The following is an 18,667-nucleotide window of genomic DNA, read 5'->3' on the forward strand; positions in this document are numbered from 1 at the left end:
TAAGAATAAGAACTGGATGAGCCTGGACCATTTCGTTTTCTTTCATAGTACTGCCTTCTAAGTTATGTTACTATAGCTTCCGTAAAATTCACTTTTTAGAAGATAAACCGAGTAGTAAACAATGCAGTAGCTAGATTTTTTTAATTAAGAAGTATTTCATATATTGATTTTGTATTTATTTCTATAGAAAAATGGCCTTAGCTATTGAAAAATGATGGCAAAGTGAAGAATGGTCAATAATTTAGAAATATTAATTTAGATCCATACTTCACATTTTGTACCAAATTCCAAACAGAGTGAAGAGTTACATTAAAACAGTTTAAATCATATAAGTACTAGCATAAGGCTGGGTGCAGCGGCTCATACCTGTAATCCTAGCACTTTGCGAGGCCCAAGGGGGGATCACGAGGTCAGGAGTTCGAGACCAGCCTGGCCAACATAGTGAAACTCCGTCTCTACTAAAAATACAAAAAAAAAAAAACAAAAACTAGCCGGGCCTGGTGGCGTACACCTGTAGTCCCAGATACTTGGGAGGCTGAGGCAGGAGAATCGCTTGAACCTGGGAGGTGGAGGTTGCAGTGAGCTAAGATCGCGCCACTGCACTCCAGCCTGGTTGACATAGCAAGACTCCGTCTCAAAATAAAAATAAAAATAAAAATACTAGCATAAAACAGAACCATTTTCAGATATATGAGAAGGGATTGTAATGAATCATATACTTTTAAAATAAAATATAAGTAAAAGAGAAAACAACAAACCAGGGAAACTACACATAGCCAAGATAACAGATAAAATGTCAACATCACATGGACTAAAGTCTATGAAAAACATATTTTTTAGGATAAAATATAAGATCTCTGAAATGACAATTCACACAAAAGTAATAAAAATATAAACAAGCATCAAAACTGATACAACGGATCACACTAATTGCCAAAAGTGCAGAAAGAGAAAAACTGGGTGTAACAGTAATAACCTTATAAAATGTCAGATGCTGTGCCATTTTTATATGTATCATCTTATTTATTCCTTATAATAACCACAGTACATAGGCTATGGTATAATTCACACTTTGCAGATCAGGAATCCAATGCTTCGAGTAGGTAAAAGTAACTTTCCCAAGCTAACACATCTAGCCACATGTGATTCTGGAATCTGAATCCAGTCTGTCTAATTCCAGCACCATGTTCTTTACCACAATGTCTACTCAAATTAGCAAAATAAAAAACAATATTACCAATATTGACTGTACATCACTAATAAGAACGTATGTGGCACGTTGTGAAAGAAATTTGGTAAGATGTTTCCAGAACAAAAAGCATATCCTTTTTCCTTTAACTTCAAGAAATAAGTAAAATTAAAGGAAAGTTATTTGCTGGAAAATACATAATTCATAATAGTATATAAAAGCACTGTTTATAACAGTCTAAAAATCCATCAACAAGGATACGACCAAGAAATTTTGGTTACATTAAAATATATAATGATTACGACTATATTGCAACATGGAAAAATGACAAAAAGACATACAATATGCAAGTGAACAGGTCTAAGGACTATGAAAGAAATGAGGCCAGGCACAGTAGCTCACTCCTGCAATCCCAGCACTTTGGGAGGCTGAGGCGGGTGGATCACCTGAGGTTAGGAGTTAGAGACCAGCCTGACCAACATGGCGAAACCCCATCTCTACTAAAAATACAAAAAATTAGCCAAGCGTGGTGGCAGGCGCCTGTAATCCCAGCTACTCAGGAGGCTGAGGCAGGAGAATGGCACCGAGATGGTGCCATTGCACTCCAGCCTGGGCAACAAGAGTGAAATTCTTTCTCAAATAAAAAAAAAAAAAAAGAAAAGAAAAGAAAGAAATGAAAACACCTCATTAACTTGAGGTGGTAGAGTTCAAATACCTTTTTTAAAATTTAGTTTCCTATTAATCCTGTTATTTTGTGTGGTAAATATATCCTGTGCAGAAAATACAGTTTGAAATTATACAGTACAATAATATATACAAAGTACCCAGTATGTTTTGACACATAGCAAACATTTAATGGCAGATAAAAATACACTAACATTTATGCATTCGCTATGTGTCAAGCACTGTTTTAAGCACTTTATATGCATTAACTTATTTAATTCTCACAACAATAAGGGTATTGTATTAGAATACTTCTATTATCTCTAGTTTACTAATAAGGAAAATGAGGCACAAGAACGGTAAGTAATGTGCCTAAATTCAGCCAACTAATGATTGCAGAACCAGGATGTGTTCCACATCCTTGCTAACCACCAAGCAATTCTGCTGTTTGGCACTCACTGTATGAGCCTGTCAGAAACTTATTACTGAAAAGCAGAAGAAGGATAGGTCAACAATTAGTAAGCATAATGTTTATGTCAGGCAATAACATGTCATGCATTTAGGAAACCTTAGTTTCTGAATCTCAAGTTAAACATATTTTAAGTTTTCCTTTCCAAGTTCTGAATTCATAAAAATGAGAATCTGTTAAAAAATAACTTTGAGATAATATGAATAAAACAAAGTGGCCACAGAGAAACACATTTTTATAAAAACAATTCTTTTTTCATGCTAAAGTGTTATTATCTTTTTAAGTATTTAATTCTGAACAGATCAGATTTGAGTCATTTGCAACCAGTTTTAAATTAATCCTATTTTTCTCAAATATAATCACAACATATTCAAACATCTCCCCTGACCTGATTCGGACTTGTATATACAGCTGCCTACTTGGCATTCCTACCTGCATTCTAACAGGCATAGCAACTTAAGATGCTCAAAACTGAACTCCTGATATTTCCATCTCACATTCTTGTTTTCCCTTGGTTTGATATTGCTAGTTTCCTTCTTCCAGTCGTACAGACCAAAAATCTTAGTGTCACCCATGACTCCTCCTTTTCATGCCACATATCCACCAATCCATCAGGACAGACAGTCCGAATCTGACCACTTCTCAGCACCCCCACCACTATCACCCCAGTGTAAGCCATCATTCCTCTCTCAACTGGACTACTGAGATAGCCTTTTCACTGCCTCTCACCTGGGACCACTGCAGACCACTCTCAACATAGCGGCTCAACCTATCCTTTTACAACTTAGATGTTGTCACATTTCTACTCAAAACTCTTCATATTGTTTAATTCAGAGAAAATGGCAAGATCGATCCTGACAACAGCCTGCACGATTCCAGTGACAGGCCCTCCATCTCCCTCTCAGACCTCATCTCTTTCCAGGCTCCCCTTGCCAAACTCTCCCAGCCATGTCACCATTCCTGCTGCTCCTCGCATGTCAAGGCAATCAGGTTTCCACCTCAGTCCTGGCACCTGCTGTTCCTCTACTTCCTTCCCCTAGGAATCCACACAGCTGGTTTCCTCACTATCTTCAGATCTCTCATCGCATCACTTAATCTGAGTGGCCCTTCTTGATTTTTTGATCCCATCTTTAAAACAGAAGAACCCTCAAGTGTCACGTCTTTCACCCTGCTTTTTTTTCCCATAGCTCTTTTATCACCACCTGCCCCTATATATATTTTCTTATTTATCTGATACATTGTCTGTTTCCCTTAATCAAACATAAACTCCATGTGGGCAGTAGTTTTGTAATTTGTCTTCATGAACTAGATCATTTCTGAGCATATTTAGGTGCTCTGTAAATATTTGCTTAATTAATAAACCAACTGGTTAATAAAATTAGAACAATGGTTAAAAACCCTATGGAAGATGAAGCCAGAATAAAAAAAGCTTAAACTATCAAACACCTTATGTTGTCACAATAAGAAAATAAAGATTGTTTTAATTTTGTGTGCATTTTAACTTTTATATGTTGTCCTGGATTTGGTACATGCTGCGGTCTATAAACCGTATTTAAAATAAATTTATTAAAGTTTTGGTCAAATATGCTACTCAATTGTATACGCTGTTATCCTTTCAATTTCTAATGACAAACCAAAAAAAATCACTTTCAAAAACCAACTAACCCCCAAATTCTAGCAATTCTACCTGTGAACTCTCTTTCCTGTCCATTCCATGCTCCCCCTCCCAGGGACTGCCCTCACCCTCTCTCCTCTGTCTCTAGTCTTTTCAACATTTACACATCATTTGCAGAGCTAACAGGGTTATCTTTCTGAAATTAGAGATTTGATTCTCTCATTGATATAATGAGATATGAAACCTTGCATAGCTTCCCAGTGCCTACAGAAAAAAGCAAAAGGGTCTCAGTATGGTCTGTCAGGCTAGTCTGATCAACTGGGACAGGTGCACATCCCACAATTCCTCCATAAATTACAAAATGTCTAGCTTTTCAGAATTCCAGCATCCAAACCAAGTCATGAGCTTTCAAAGCTTTCACTGCTGTGCTCATGCTATTCTTTCTCTTGAATACTCTAACCCCTTTCCATTCCAGGCAAATACCCATTGATTTTTTCAAGGCCAAGTGGATATATTTTCTCTTAAAACTTCACAAAGCCTCTTAAAACATACTAGGCTGTTCCTCCTTCCCTGCTTCTTCTATAACAGTATGAAGCTTCTCTTCTAACTGACTTTAAATTCTGGAGGACTAGGTACTAAGTGAATTAGTCACATAGCACATAGTTAATGCTCAGTAAGTGCTTGTTTAATGAATAAGAATATAAAACAATGTCCTCTGGCAAGCAGACCACATAACCTGGAAGAAAAAGTCTTCAAACATTCTCTAGATATTGTTTCTCTCATTTCTACAGCATAAAATTTTTGAACTATAAAAGTTAAATATTTTCACGTTTTCAAACTACAAAACGACTTTATGGGGACCCTTTACATCTCAAAACCTATAAATTCTATGAAAAATAAATTTCCACATCTCAGAATATGGTAAAATTATGTTTATATGGAAATACTGGCACGATATTTCAGGAGAAAACTTTTTTTGGCACTCACTCACAGGGAGCAATAAATCATTTCCTTCTGCAAATGAATGTTATTGTGGGTGGGCCTTTCATACAGAGAAAATATTTGGATTCAAAGGTTCCTTCCCTGGCATTTGAGAAAGCTGTCATGACCAAGGTATCGAAGCTTAGCAGTTCTTTAAAACTTAGAACTTAAACTCCGGAATTTTGTACTCAAGCATTTGTATAAGCCTGATTTTTTAAAGGGCCATCAATTCTCTTAATAATCATCCTAGATCAGAGTATAATAATTATATTGAAGTCATTTTATTCACAAATGCAAAGAAATCGTGCTTTAAGAAGACTGAGTTGCAGCTGATTACAGCTATTCGAGTACACAGCAGGACTACATTCTTAGTCTTTTGCAGTTACGTGATGACCTATGCCTCAGCTCTACCTAATGAGATGTGGGCAAAAATACATGCAACTCCTCCAGGCCTGGCCTATGAGAGCCTCCAAAGTGCAAATTCCCTGCTCTTTCTTTGCCTTCAGTAGGTTTAATGCACATAAGTACAATGGAAGCCATACATGAAAGATGGTGGAACCATAAAATGAAATTAGCCTGGGTCCTTGAATTACTAATCAGCCAGCCAGCTACTGATCAGAAAACTTGTTTTGGACTTTATGTCAATGAGAAATAAACTTCTATTTCTCCTAACAGTTAATTGAGCACTACACATTTTGAAATATACCTGCTATGCAACATGATATTCTTGTTATCATGACCAAATATAGTCATTGAATCAGAAAATTAATATGAGAACACTAATTCATCATTCTTTATTGTGCGATGTTTTTCTCAGTTCCATTTCACAGGGAATCATATAAACATCACAACTTATAACCAGTACATTTTCTACCCAGTCTAACACTATGTTATGCACTACACACATACACATGCACACACAGACACGCACACACACACACGACTGATGAAGACGCTTGATCCCTTCTTTAAAGAATCATGCCAAACTAATCTAATCAGTATTAATTAACTCTCTAATATGTGCCTGACGCTGAGGTAGCCACTCAACACCGAAGGGTGAAAAGGACACAATGCACCACGGTAGGATTTTATACTTGGCTTAGTTCTTCTCTGGCTTCAAGAAACACCATTTAGTTTGTCTTTACAGCAGAAAAGACTTAAATATGAAGTATATTTGGGATATTTTGAGACCATACTTTTTCATTTAACTTGGCTCTACCTGCCACATAAAATATAAATCAAATTGCATTTGCTTTGTCTGTGTGATGAAATGTTTCATGTAAGCTCACATCCCAATCTTGCTGTATTCTTGTCCTCTGGACAACAATGCAAATTACTGTAAGTTTCCATTCCCACATCAAATTTACACTTTCTCCCCTTGCACTGATTTTTTAATTCCAGAAAATTATTATATACTCCTCCAAGAAATAGAAACAAAAATGATCTATTCAACCATTGGTAATATGTGGTTACATACATATTTACAGTGTTGTAAGTTGTTTTCAAATTTCCACACATAATACTTAATATTTTGAGTAGATTAATATGGCACTCACCAAAGACAGGATATAGCCAATAAATGTTAAACCAATTGTAGCACATCTCTAACAAAAAACAGTAAAAATACTTCGATGGGCTTGAAAGCAAATAATGCCAATATGTGGAATGCTAAGGGAATATGCTCAAAAAGCTGTATTTCTTGAGAGTGGATAGATAGCAACAGCCTACATAATTCTCTCTCCTTGCTCCTTGAGAGTAAATATGAAACAAAAGGGACTGTGCCATTTGGATCTTTGTCAATTGCCAACACATTTAGGGTCAAAAAAGCTGTAAATTCATCTACTGTACTATAGTTTCAGACAACTGTGCAACAACTAAGAGGTGACACTGAACTGCACACTTTCTTTTTTCTAAGAATTCAGATTCTAGAGTGAAATCACAACTGCCATCTAAGGCCTCTCCTCAGGGTAAATGCTGGACTCTACTACTTTTGCCTCAAAACTTGGGATACTGGCAGAGGCCAGATAGATGTTTTGCTTAGTGCAAAAATTTGTTCCCTACGGGAGCAAGCTGTAGAAAGCTAACTGGTATGCTGAATCCTTCAAATTCTTGTCCATTGTTTCTGAAGAGTGAAACAAATGTGTTTTAGAAAAACGATTGTTTCTCTTTTCTACACTTCGGTGGGGTGGAGCAGTACAATGTACACAAAAGAAAGAGGGAGATAAGTGAATAGAAAAAAAAGCACTTAATGAGAATATTTAGTACTAAAGAAGAAAGCAGCTGTAGTGAGTATTTGTTGTGTGTACTCTCTGATCAACAGTTGGCACAATCCTCAGATACTTGAAAGTGATATAATCTGAAGCTTATACATGAAAAAAGGAATGGGCTACACATTTGACAGCGCAATAGTAACCTTGTTTCTAACTGACCTTGTGTTCATTTTATTGTGGCTAAACAATTTTGTTTAAATGTAAGAAATAACAGAGTATTCTAAGTACAGCATAGTTTGATGATTAAAAGTATTTTTAAATTATAGTAGTATAAAGTGGATGAAACAAGAAACTGTTCAATGATAACAATTTTATATGTTCTACCTACATTCAAATACTCAAGCAAGTATCTATCGTGCCCCCCTCATGTGCCTATAGCCCAGTGTGACTCTAAAATTTTGATTAAAATACCATAAAAGTGACCACAAACATGTCAGTGACCAAACACATTCATAAAGGTCCAACCGTAATAATAATCAAAGAACTGTACAATTATTATTATCTTTTTTTTGATACAGAGTCTTGCTCTATCGCCCAGGCTGGAGCGCAGTGTTGTGATCTTGGCTCACTGCAACCTCCGGCTCCCAGGCACAAGCAATTCTCCTGCCTCAACCTCCCAAGTAGCTGGAACTACAGGCACCCCCCACCACACCCGGCTAATTTTTGTATTTTTAGTAGAGATGGAGTTTCCATATTGGCCAAGCTGGTCTTAAACTCCTGACTTTGTGATCCGCCCGCCCCGGCCTCCCAAAGTGCTGGGATTACAGGCGTGAGCCACTGCGCCCAGCCCATAAAACTTTTTTAATTATTAGCATATTAACAAAAACTTTTGGAAATGTAAGAAAGGTCAATGGCGAAATAAAACAGAAACTCAGACCATGCCAGTGTTGACAAAAATAAGCATAATCCTTTCAGATTCTAGTTTTGAAAGTGTATATCTGGAATCTCATAATGTAGATACTTCTTTGAACCATTAAAATTCACTGCTGGCAACTAGCCTAAAGCAAAACCATAAGCATACAAAAAGCTGTATGACCAAAATTGCTCATTTCAGTATTACTTCAAATAAAAAACTGCAACCAAATTAAATATCTCACAGTGTGGGAGTGGCTGAGTAATTTATTGTATTAAGCCGGATCTAACATTAAGTAGCCATTAAAATTAAAATTATGTAATGTTGCTATATTATAAAATAGTAATATAATAATTATGACCAATCTAAAATATGTATAGAGAAAAAGGTATAGACTAAAATACCTAAAAACTACAGTTGTTTTCTTAAGGTAATGGGGCCATGGGAAATTTTTCTTCTAATTTTCCGTAAATCCCAAATTTTCTATATTGAGTATCTAACACCTGTTAATTAGAAAAAAGTATTAAGTATATGAAAGAAAATGCAGAAACATTTAAAATAGCATTCAGAACAAATTTGGTGTCCATTTAAGCTTTAAAAGGCTACCAAGTAACAAGTACACATAATAGCAAAATAGAGATTTACAATTTATAAATATTTTAAGTACAATGTTGCACTGGAAAAAAAAAGTTTTCATTATTATTTTAAATGCTGAAGCAGGCCAGCATGGTGGCTCACCCCTGTAATCCCAGAACTTTGTGAGGTCCAGGCAGGTGGATCACTTGAGGCCAGGAGTCTGAGACCACCAGCCTGGCCAACATGGAAAAACCTCTACTAAAAGTACAAAAATTGGCCAGGCGTGGTGGCAGGCGCCTGTAATCCCAGCTACTTGGGCGGCTGAGGCACAAAAATCTCTTCAACCCGGGAGGAAGATGTTGCAGTGAGCCAACATTGTGCCACTGCACTCCAGCCTGGGCGACAGAATGAGACTCTGTTTTAATAAAAAGTAAATAGATGCTGAAGCAATATAAAACAAAGCCCAATTAAACATATTGTTGGACCTAGATTAAATTAACTTTCTATTCTCCACAGTTTACAAAACATATATTCTCTCCAGTTACAATGTTTCAGGTGTGGCTGAAACATTCAAGTGATTTGCTATAACCACATTTCACTACTTAAAGTTAAAATTATTATTAATTACTAAACATTATTTATCAGTAAATTGATTTACAACAAAAAGGACATTCACCATCTTTCTCACACACCTCTCCCCCAAACCCCAGTTTTTTCATTCAAGTATTAGGACACACAGCTGGTTCTTTGGCTCACACCTGCAATCCCAGCAATTTGGGAAGCCAAGGTGGGCAGATTGCTTGAGCTTAGGAGTTCGGCAGCCTGGACAACATGGTGAAATCCCATCTCTGCTAAAAAATGTAAAAATTAGTTGGGCATGGTAGTGGGCACCTGTGGTCCCAGCTACTGGGGAGGCTGAGGTGGGAGGATCACTTGAGCCTGGGAGGCAGAGATTGCAGTGAGCAGAGATCACACCACTGCACACCAACATGAGTGACAGAGTGAGACTCTGTCTCTAAAAAAGAATAATTGGGACACAAGCATTTATAATAAAAATTATACCAATTTTTATATCAAATCTGATTATTTTAATACAGATGTCTTTCATTATAAACTATAATTATTTTAATGCACAAATAACTGGCAACAATCTAATATTTATTTGTTATGAACATATTTAATAAAATATCTTTAAGAAAAAGAAATCAACTGCTAATAATGTAAAATATAGCATATAGTAATTCAGTCCCCAGATTTGCCAAAAAAACACAAGACTCTCAGTTAAATTTGAATTTCAAATCAACAGCAAATAATTATTTAGAATAAGTATGTCCCACACAATATTTGGGACAACCTTATGCTAAAAATGATTTGCTATTTATCTGAGATTAAATTTAACTGGATGGCCAGTACTTTATCTGGAAGCTCTGAACATAATGAAGGGAGTATTAAAGCACTGAGAGCAGAATGACTCAGTTATTTACATTTTGACCTATAACACAGTAACACAGTAAGAGGGAAAGTAGGGAAGGAATTACTAGTTACTGGTGCAACAGCCTCCTCAGGAACTGCATTCAGCAGCTGACATATCAAATGATCTATTTCATCCTCGCCAAAACCCTCTGAGATAGGTATTGCTCTCATTTAACTATTGAGGAAATAGTCTTCAAAAAGCTATCTTCAAAAAATTTAAAGCTAAACTTTAAACTTGTTTAAATAGCAGACTGTTTAGTTTAACAGTCTGCTAAAACAATGAGGCAGTTGAAGTGAATCGCCGGGCCAAGTATGTATATAATTCTCTTCAAACTCCCAGTTTTGGTGGAAAAGCATGTGAATTCTGGGCCTGACATGTAGAAAACTTACTGTCAAAACTGAATTCACTAAATACTGTAGACTCAGCCTGAGCTGAGTTTTTCATATACCCCATTACAATCAACTTGACACCAGGAGTACAGTATCCCATTTAGATAATAAGAGACTAGCTGTCTTGAATTAAAGCTAAATTGAACCACACTTACAAGTTCTCCCACAAAATGTCTTAACTTGGAAAAATATTTGTTGATATTGCACTGGATTCCAATATATATGGCTTGCTGCTAATATCCAGGTAATGAAAATATCAGACATATGTATTTTAAGGGAGTTGGGAGTTTCTAGATTGTATGGAAAATCTTCTCCTGTAATACTGTTATTATTGGCTACAATTTTCTAGATCCATATTTATTCATTCATTCATTTTCTTCATTCTATATATAACTTTTCAGCTGCTACTATGTGTTAGGATATGGAAATTTCAACATAAAGAATAAAAAGTCTAGGACAAAACATAACAGATTTATTCATTCCCAGTCTTTGTAGGTTAAAAGCCAGGATTTTGCCAGAATCTCCATCTACATCCACACTGCTTTCCCTCCTTTTACACTATACTCCCTAGTAATTCCCCTATCCCCATCAGAAAAATATAATTATGCTGTGACTTTTCTATTTGAAGCCCATTTGAACTTTTGGGAATAATAATGTAAGTGTAGCTTATAAATACGTTATAAATTCATTTCATTGTAGCTCATAAACACACACCAGTTTGATTAGGGGACAAAAATCTTCTGAAACAAAGCTGCAGCTCTTTTTTATCTTTAGTCACAAAACACTCTTATTTTCATTACAAAGGAAAAGTCAAGGCTGTTTCTTCACATATTTATAAATTTTGCAAATACACTTCCTTTCAGCAAATGAAATTTTATAAAGACAATGGAATTTAACAACTATAATGAGCATTTGGTTTAAAATCTTAAAAGGAATCAGATTCCCTGAGTGTCAGTGTAATCTTTTGACCAAAAACAAAGTTAATTAACTCTTATTGTTCAGTTTACCAATAAAGATAAAATTATATTCTAGTGCTCACTACATGATCCTAAAACTGTTATTTAACTTCTCTGGACTCCTCTGCTTCCAAATATGGTATATATAGACACTGGCTGAGTTTCTCCAAGCTCCAAAATTCTGTGCTTCTTCAATTACATAATTCTAAGTCTTACTATACTTACAGGCACAAGATGACTATTTCTTCATTTTGTAGATCATAGAAGAACGCTAAAATAAGTTCTATTAGTTATTACATTACTCCAGAAAAGTGTACTTCCTGGCTATTTCTGTCTATAATGAATTCCAGAATTATGTAAACATAAATAGTATTAATATTATACTCTCCATCTGCAGAAAGCTGACGCAGAAGAGGTCCCAAGTGATTTAGTTTGCCTGAAGCCAAGCGAAACATTTCAGAGTCTCACATTTAATCAGAAGAGAAAACTCTAATTGGATCTAACAAAAGGCCCACTGCTTAGGCATACGTGTTACAAAATAGTTTCCACATCACATAAACTACTTTACCAAAAAACAGTTCCCAAAGAAAATGATTTTTACCTGGTGTTCAGTTCAAAGTAAATACTAGATGAACAGGTTTGAACTACACACTGACTTTGAAAAATACCTTCATTACAGCCTGGTAATGGTCCTTGGCAAAAAAAAAAAAAAAGTATTACAAAGAAAGTTATATGAAAAGTTATTCAAATATCTGTCTGATTTCTTTTTGGTTGTAGGCTCTAACTGGCACGGCCACAACTCCGCCCAGTAAGATAGGTACAGCCATAGTTAAAAACTATTTTCTATTAGGAATGAATAGATATTTAACAATTTTTTTACAACCTTCGCAGTCAAGATTTAACAGATCCTTTTTTCCTACCGCACAATTTCTCAGAACCTTTAATAAACAAGTATTTGTTATTCTCCAAGAGGCAGATATTCCATTTGTCCAAAAATCACCTTTAAAAGGAATAATTTTAAACTTCCTAGTCATCAATCCTATGAGATACAGTTTGAAAAGTATGGTTCAAAGGAACTGGGTCAATGTTATCTGTCACTTCTTTATTACTTGTAATATATTATAAAATGTTAATGTGCCAGCTGGGTGTGGTGGCTCACACCTGTAATCCCAGCACTTTGGGAGGCCGAGGCAGGCGGATCACGGGGTCAGGAGATTGAGACCATCCTGGCTAACACGGTGAAACCCCATCTCTACTAAAAATACAAAAAATCAGCCAGGCATGGTGGCAGGTGCCGGTAGTCCCAGCTACTCGGGAGGCTGAGGCAGGAGAATGGTGTGAACCCGGGAGACAGAGCTTGCAGTGAGCCGAGATCCCGCCACTGCACTCCAGCCTATGCAACAGAGTGAGACTCCATCTCAAAAATAAATAAATAAATACATACATAAATAAATAAATAAATAAATAAATAAATAAATAAAATAATGTGGTTTTTGTGTTTTTACTTTTTGAGCACATGACCTTTCCCCAAATATGGCCCAAGCTTTACTTTGGGGAGATTAAGATTTATCTAGAAGAAACGCATATGCAAAGACCAAGAAAGAAGAAATATTCAACTTCTGACATTCGGAAAATAAGATACTGCATCAAAACAAGAGCTCTGCAAATCAAATTATGTTGAGAACAGATTGCATAAAACTTTTACCCCTTTATCCTCTCTTTCCCATCTCTGCTGAGCTAAATTTTATTAGTTATACATAAAGATGACCCAGGAGAAAGAAGAAGAGCATTCTGCCCATTTTTGATATTAGAATAGTTGTGAGGAAAATAGAAGAGAGGAAAGAAACAGATAAGTAAACACGTGTCAACTCTCCACTTCTCACAGTCCCACCCTACTCACCGGAGCTCTATTTTCCATTGGAGAGTCTTAGGCTACCCCTAACACCGGGGTTGAAGTCACATCAATGTAAACCACAATGTGGTCAGGCAGAGGAGATACAGAGTTTTAGCATTCCTGAACAGTGCCAGATTACTGTGCAGGGTAGAACCAACCCAGACCTAACTAAGAATCTTGCCAGGAAGCTTCTCAGAGGGAAATCGCTGCCATAAATTGAGGTAGCTTTGGAATAAGGTCTGCAAGGTGGAGTGTTCAGGCCAATACCAAACGGGAGTCACAGCCAGATTTTCAAAGTTTCTATGGACCCGCAACAGCCAAAGACAGCCTTGGAATCAGCCAGGGAGTACTCAATGAGAGAAATGAAAAAGAACTGACCATGAGTTCATCACTTGCAAGCATGAGCACTGGAGGTCAATACGGCATTCAGCAACTAGGAGAACAAGAAACAATGCCCCAGAGAGAAGGGTGAGGAACAGTGAGCACAAGGTCAATACTCTGCACTCCACACCTCTGTCCTGCCCACTATCCCACATACCTCCCCATCTTGGAGAAGAGCTACAAAAAAGCATGAGATAACTGAGAGATGAGCAACATTCCCTAGAGAGAATTATTATTACCTGAAGAGATTATTTATAGACTCAGTCTACTTTTAATCCAGACTGATTTAACAGTGACTTTTTTTCCCTAGGAAGCAATGAATAAATGAGCCTTATTAGAAAGTCCAGATCAATTATACACAAAATAATACACTTTTCTCTGTGCATCTAAATTGTAACCTAAGTGAATTTTGTGACCGCATGAAACATTTTCCTCTAATTCTATCAAAACTTCCACTAAGATCCTCCATATGGTATCACTTCTAAGTCTTTGCTCATGTCCTCCATGCAATGTACTTAAGTAAACCCTACCATCCCTTAAAGTTCAGCAAAAATGCCACATTCACCACAACGCCTTCTCTATTTTTACCTTATTCATCTCTCTCTTCACTGACCTCCCTGGACAAAGATAGTTTTAAGCTAGCCTGGACTCCTGGGATGACAAAGATCCCAAAAAAACAAAACAAACCTTGAGGAGTTTCCCAGAGGCAGAGCAGTTTGCTTAGCTCCCGGTGGATGTGGAAGCTCTTGGAGCCCACCCAGGCCTCTCGGAAGCCCTGCTGTCAATGGGAACAGTGCTGCTGTCACAGCCCTACGCCAGACTCCTCTCAACACAAGTGCTTAGATTTCAGCTAGAACCCATGACCTGGAGAAAGCAGGCAGTCAAACACCCAGTAAATGCCATGTCTACAGCACTTGTCTTTCACCACAACGGTGGTAAGAAACTACTACAACTAAATACAAAACGCTTCTTGCCCCCAGGGAAACTATTCCTCTCAGCTAAAAATAAACAAAATAATCCTATGCATTTAATCAACACCTTAATACACATTCAACTCATTTATAAAATATAAAGTGAAATAACAGAATCCTTAGAATAAATAATTCTTTTGTTTACACAGTATAATGTCTCACAGTGAAAAGAGAAAATATATTCTTGAAAACCTGAGGCAGTTAACTGTTAATTGTTAACTCTCTCAAATTATTTACTCTTTATTTATTCAATCGTAAACTTCATTTTATCTACCACTCAGCAAAATCCAGGCAAGAAAGAATGAGGAAAGTTTCCCAAGCCCATGTTTGTCTTACTTTTTTACATTTGTATGCAAAAAAAACTTAGTTTAAGTTTTAGTTTAAGGGTTAGTTCAAGTTCCAGTAACTGTTATTAGTTGCGGGACCTTGGACAAATTAAATTTCCAAAGTGTCAGGGGTTTTATTATTATTTATAAAACAGGAATAATAGTACTATAGATAGTAGTCATGAAGTTGTTATGACAAAATGAAATGACACATTTAAACCACTAGCACCTTATCTAACAGTAGCTAATGTTAAGTGTGATAAGTGATCGAATCTTCCAGAAGATATGGTAGGGAAGATAGAGGAGGGCAGGCTTAATTGTGCAGTGAGGGTGATTTCTCTTTGGTTGTAGGCTCTAACTGGCATGGCCACAACCCGGCCCAGTAAGGGGTTGAATGTATACTAAGGCGTTGATCAAATGCATAGGGTTATTTTGTTTATTTTTAGCTGAGAGGAATAGTTTCCCTCGGGGCAAGAACTGTTTTGTATTTAGTTGTAGTAGTTTCTTACCACCAGGGTGATGATCTGTCATAAGGCATATGACACTGGATTGGAAAGAGAAGTGGGAGTCGGGGAGAATTCCATGAAAAAGAACTATTATGTACAAAGGACAAGAAGGTAGGAAGGGGTGGTGAGTCCTAGGAAACACAGGACATATGAAGGCAGACAATTTTCAATTCCATGGCACTTGGGTGAAATCATCCTCTGCTCTAGGTCTAGGTCTCTGTTCACACCCTCTATCCTAAGCATGCTTAAAAATTTAGCTCAAATCCCACCTTATCCTGTAATCCTCCTCTGACTAATCTACCTATACCCATCTCTTCTTTTCCTGATTTCCTACAAAATGCATAACTCTTAAGAAAGGACCACAAGGGGTTGTATCCTATTTTACGTTGTTTTCTAAACATTTGGTTTTATATAAACCTTGGTCACACAAATCAAAAGTTCCTTGAGGACAGTGGCTAAATAAAAAATCATGAGTAATAATATCACCAAATAATTTTTAGATAATTGTTTTATAGTTTTAAAAGATACAGGTTCTCTTGACCCTCCAAACAATCCCAAGTGGAAGGCAAAGTGTTCATGACATAATGGATTCCATTTTACTGCTGAGGACACCAAAGTCCAAAGATGGCAAAAGACTGGCCTGAGGTCACACAGATAAAGAAATGCAGGGGCGAGCCAGACAAGGCAGGCATGCCAACCTCATCCTTCACAGCTGCCCACCTAGTCCACAAGAGTGCTGGACTCATATTAGGTGCTTAACAGTCCTTGTCTTTTTCACTAAAAGGCCACTTGCTGACCAAATAAAAAAAAAAAAGTAAAGACCCTAAAATATTTTGCTTCCTACATAAGTAAATATCTAAATAATTCTTACACAAATTTCTACACTTGGCAATTTACCAATCCCTGTTTTACCAATCCTTGAAATGGCATAAAATAAATCATCCCCTACACAATTCTTCAACTATAAACTCTAAACAAATACAAAATCTCACGTCTGAATCCAAAAGCTCTTCCTGCACAAATGATCTTGACTTATGTATTTGTAAATCTTTCTAAAACAGTAAATCTTGGCTTAATCTAGCCAATGAGGCACTGAAAACAGAATTTCTTTCTGTAGACACAGTAATGAAAGAATGTCTTTTGCTGAAAAAGACAGAGGCAAATGAAAAGAAAAACTAGGGATCACCCTGTAGTTCTACATAAATAGAGAACGCTTACCCCAATCAAAAATACTACACTGTTCTGATTGAATCATAATTTTAAAAAGTGACACCCATCGAAGCTGGGCACAGTGGCTCACACCTGTAACCTCACCACTTTGGGAGGCTGGGGCAAGTTATCACTTGAGGCCATGAGTTTGAGACCAGCCTGGCCAACATGGTGAAACTCTTTACTAAAAACACAAAAATTAGGCGGGTGTGGTGGTACACACCTATAATCCCAGCTACTTGGGAGGCTGAGGCAGGAGAATGCCCCACTTGAACCCAGGAGGCACAGGTTGCAGTGAGCTGAGATTGCGCCACTGCATTCCAGCCTGGGTGACAGAGTGAGACTGTCTCAAAACAAAAACAAAAACAAAAACAAAAACAAAACAACTAAAAAGTGGCACCCATTGAATCACACGCACTCAAAACAAGAGAGGGAAAAAAATCATGAATTAAAAACACAGTTGTCTGGGCTCGGTGGCTCATGCCTGTAATCCCAACACTTTGGGAGGCTGAGACGGGCAGATCATGAGGTCAGGAGATCGAGACCATCCTGGCTAACATGGTGAAACCCTGTCTCTACTAAAATACAAAAACTTAGCTGGGCATGGTGGCACACACCTGCAGTCTCAGCTACATGGGAGGCTGAGACAGAGGAATCACTTGAACCCAGGAGGCGGAGGTTGCAGTGAGCCGAGATCGTGCCACTGCACTGCAGACTGGGCAACACAGCGAGACTGTGTCTCAAGGAAAAAAAAAAACAGTCACCCAAAGACAGACAGGAGGACAGGTCAGTGCTACTATGCAATGAAGTCACTGTGAATTCTATGCAGCCTGGCATCTCAAAGATAAAGTCTTTTCTGCATCAAGAGAGCAACACAGAGAATAAGTTCTCATCTAGTATGAGTGAGGGGGAGGCTGCATTGAAAAATTACATTCCAGAAGTATATTATGAGGGCTAGCCATTGTTTTTCATTTGCTTCACTGGGTTAGAAAGAAAAGCTTTATGGAGGTCATCTAAGAAACACACACTAATGCGCTCCTGGGATTCTCAACAGGAAGGTCTGGGTTAGCAACCACGATGACTCATATTTAGCCAAGTATCTTGCTGAGGAGACTGCCTGTCTTCTATTTTGTTCCCTGGATGCTGCTTTCTGAAAAAGCAACACAGGTAAACAGATTCTCAAGACTAAGATTAATGAATCTGCTTTAAAACACTGCGGGGAGGGGAGAGTAAAGAAGAAGAGAAAAGAAGCCTTCAGGATTTATAATCCTAAAGACTCAAGGAGTAAATAACATTCTGCAACTCTCAATCTCTCCCACTGTCAACACCTCAGTTTATCAGTGCCCTGATTAAACTCTCCTTTCTGCACCTCCTCTGCCTGACTGGCAGATGTCACCATAAATGTTATCACCTAGGACTAAGGCAGCTCAACCTGCTGAAGGTCTGTCAGTAGTAAAAACACATATGAAGGACGATGCTGCCTGGCTTCTGAGTAAACGTCCGTGGGAGCAAGGAAACGGTTGTAAGAGGCTGGATGTGATCAGATTTCTTTGGGTGGCGGTGATGTGGTGGTCTTAAGTGAAACTCAGTGAACTGGAGAACTGTAACTGAGAGTAAGGGATACATTAGCACCATGTCAGGCTACTTTATGTTTCTCTTCATGCTAATGAATTCTTTGAGAGCTGTGGGACACATTTAATATTGGGAGTGGTAGCAGTCCCTTCATACAAATTACAACAGTCAGCACCAACTTTTACCAGAATTGCTTTCCAATTACAGAGATGCTGGAGTTGAGGACCTTAGGACTGTAAACGCTTATCAAAGGAAGTGGGAATCCAAGCACACAATATATCAATATTTTGGTTAAGAATGCTTATTCTGACAACAGATTCTCTGGGCTTCAATCTTACCTCTACCACTCATTAAATTTGATCCTAGTCGAGTC

At 37.4% G+C, this 18,667-nt stretch overlaps 1 protein-coding gene across 3 annotated transcripts in view; it reads right to left on the reverse strand.

Annotated features, from left to right (window-relative positions):
• BMPR1B (bone morphogenetic protein receptor type 1B) overlaps positions 1-18,667 on the reverse strand; it is a 398,805-nt gene that overhangs the window by 336,703 nt on the left and 43,435 nt on the right. The window lies entirely within an intron of this gene.

Source organism: Symphalangus syndactylus, chromosome 10, assembly GCF_028878055.3.
Source record: "Symphalangus syndactylus isolate Jambi chromosome 10, NHGRI_mSymSyn1-v2.1_pri, whole genome shotgun sequence".
Classification (NCBI taxonomy): Eukaryota; Metazoa; Chordata; class Mammalia; order Primates; family Hylobatidae; genus Symphalangus; species Symphalangus syndactylus.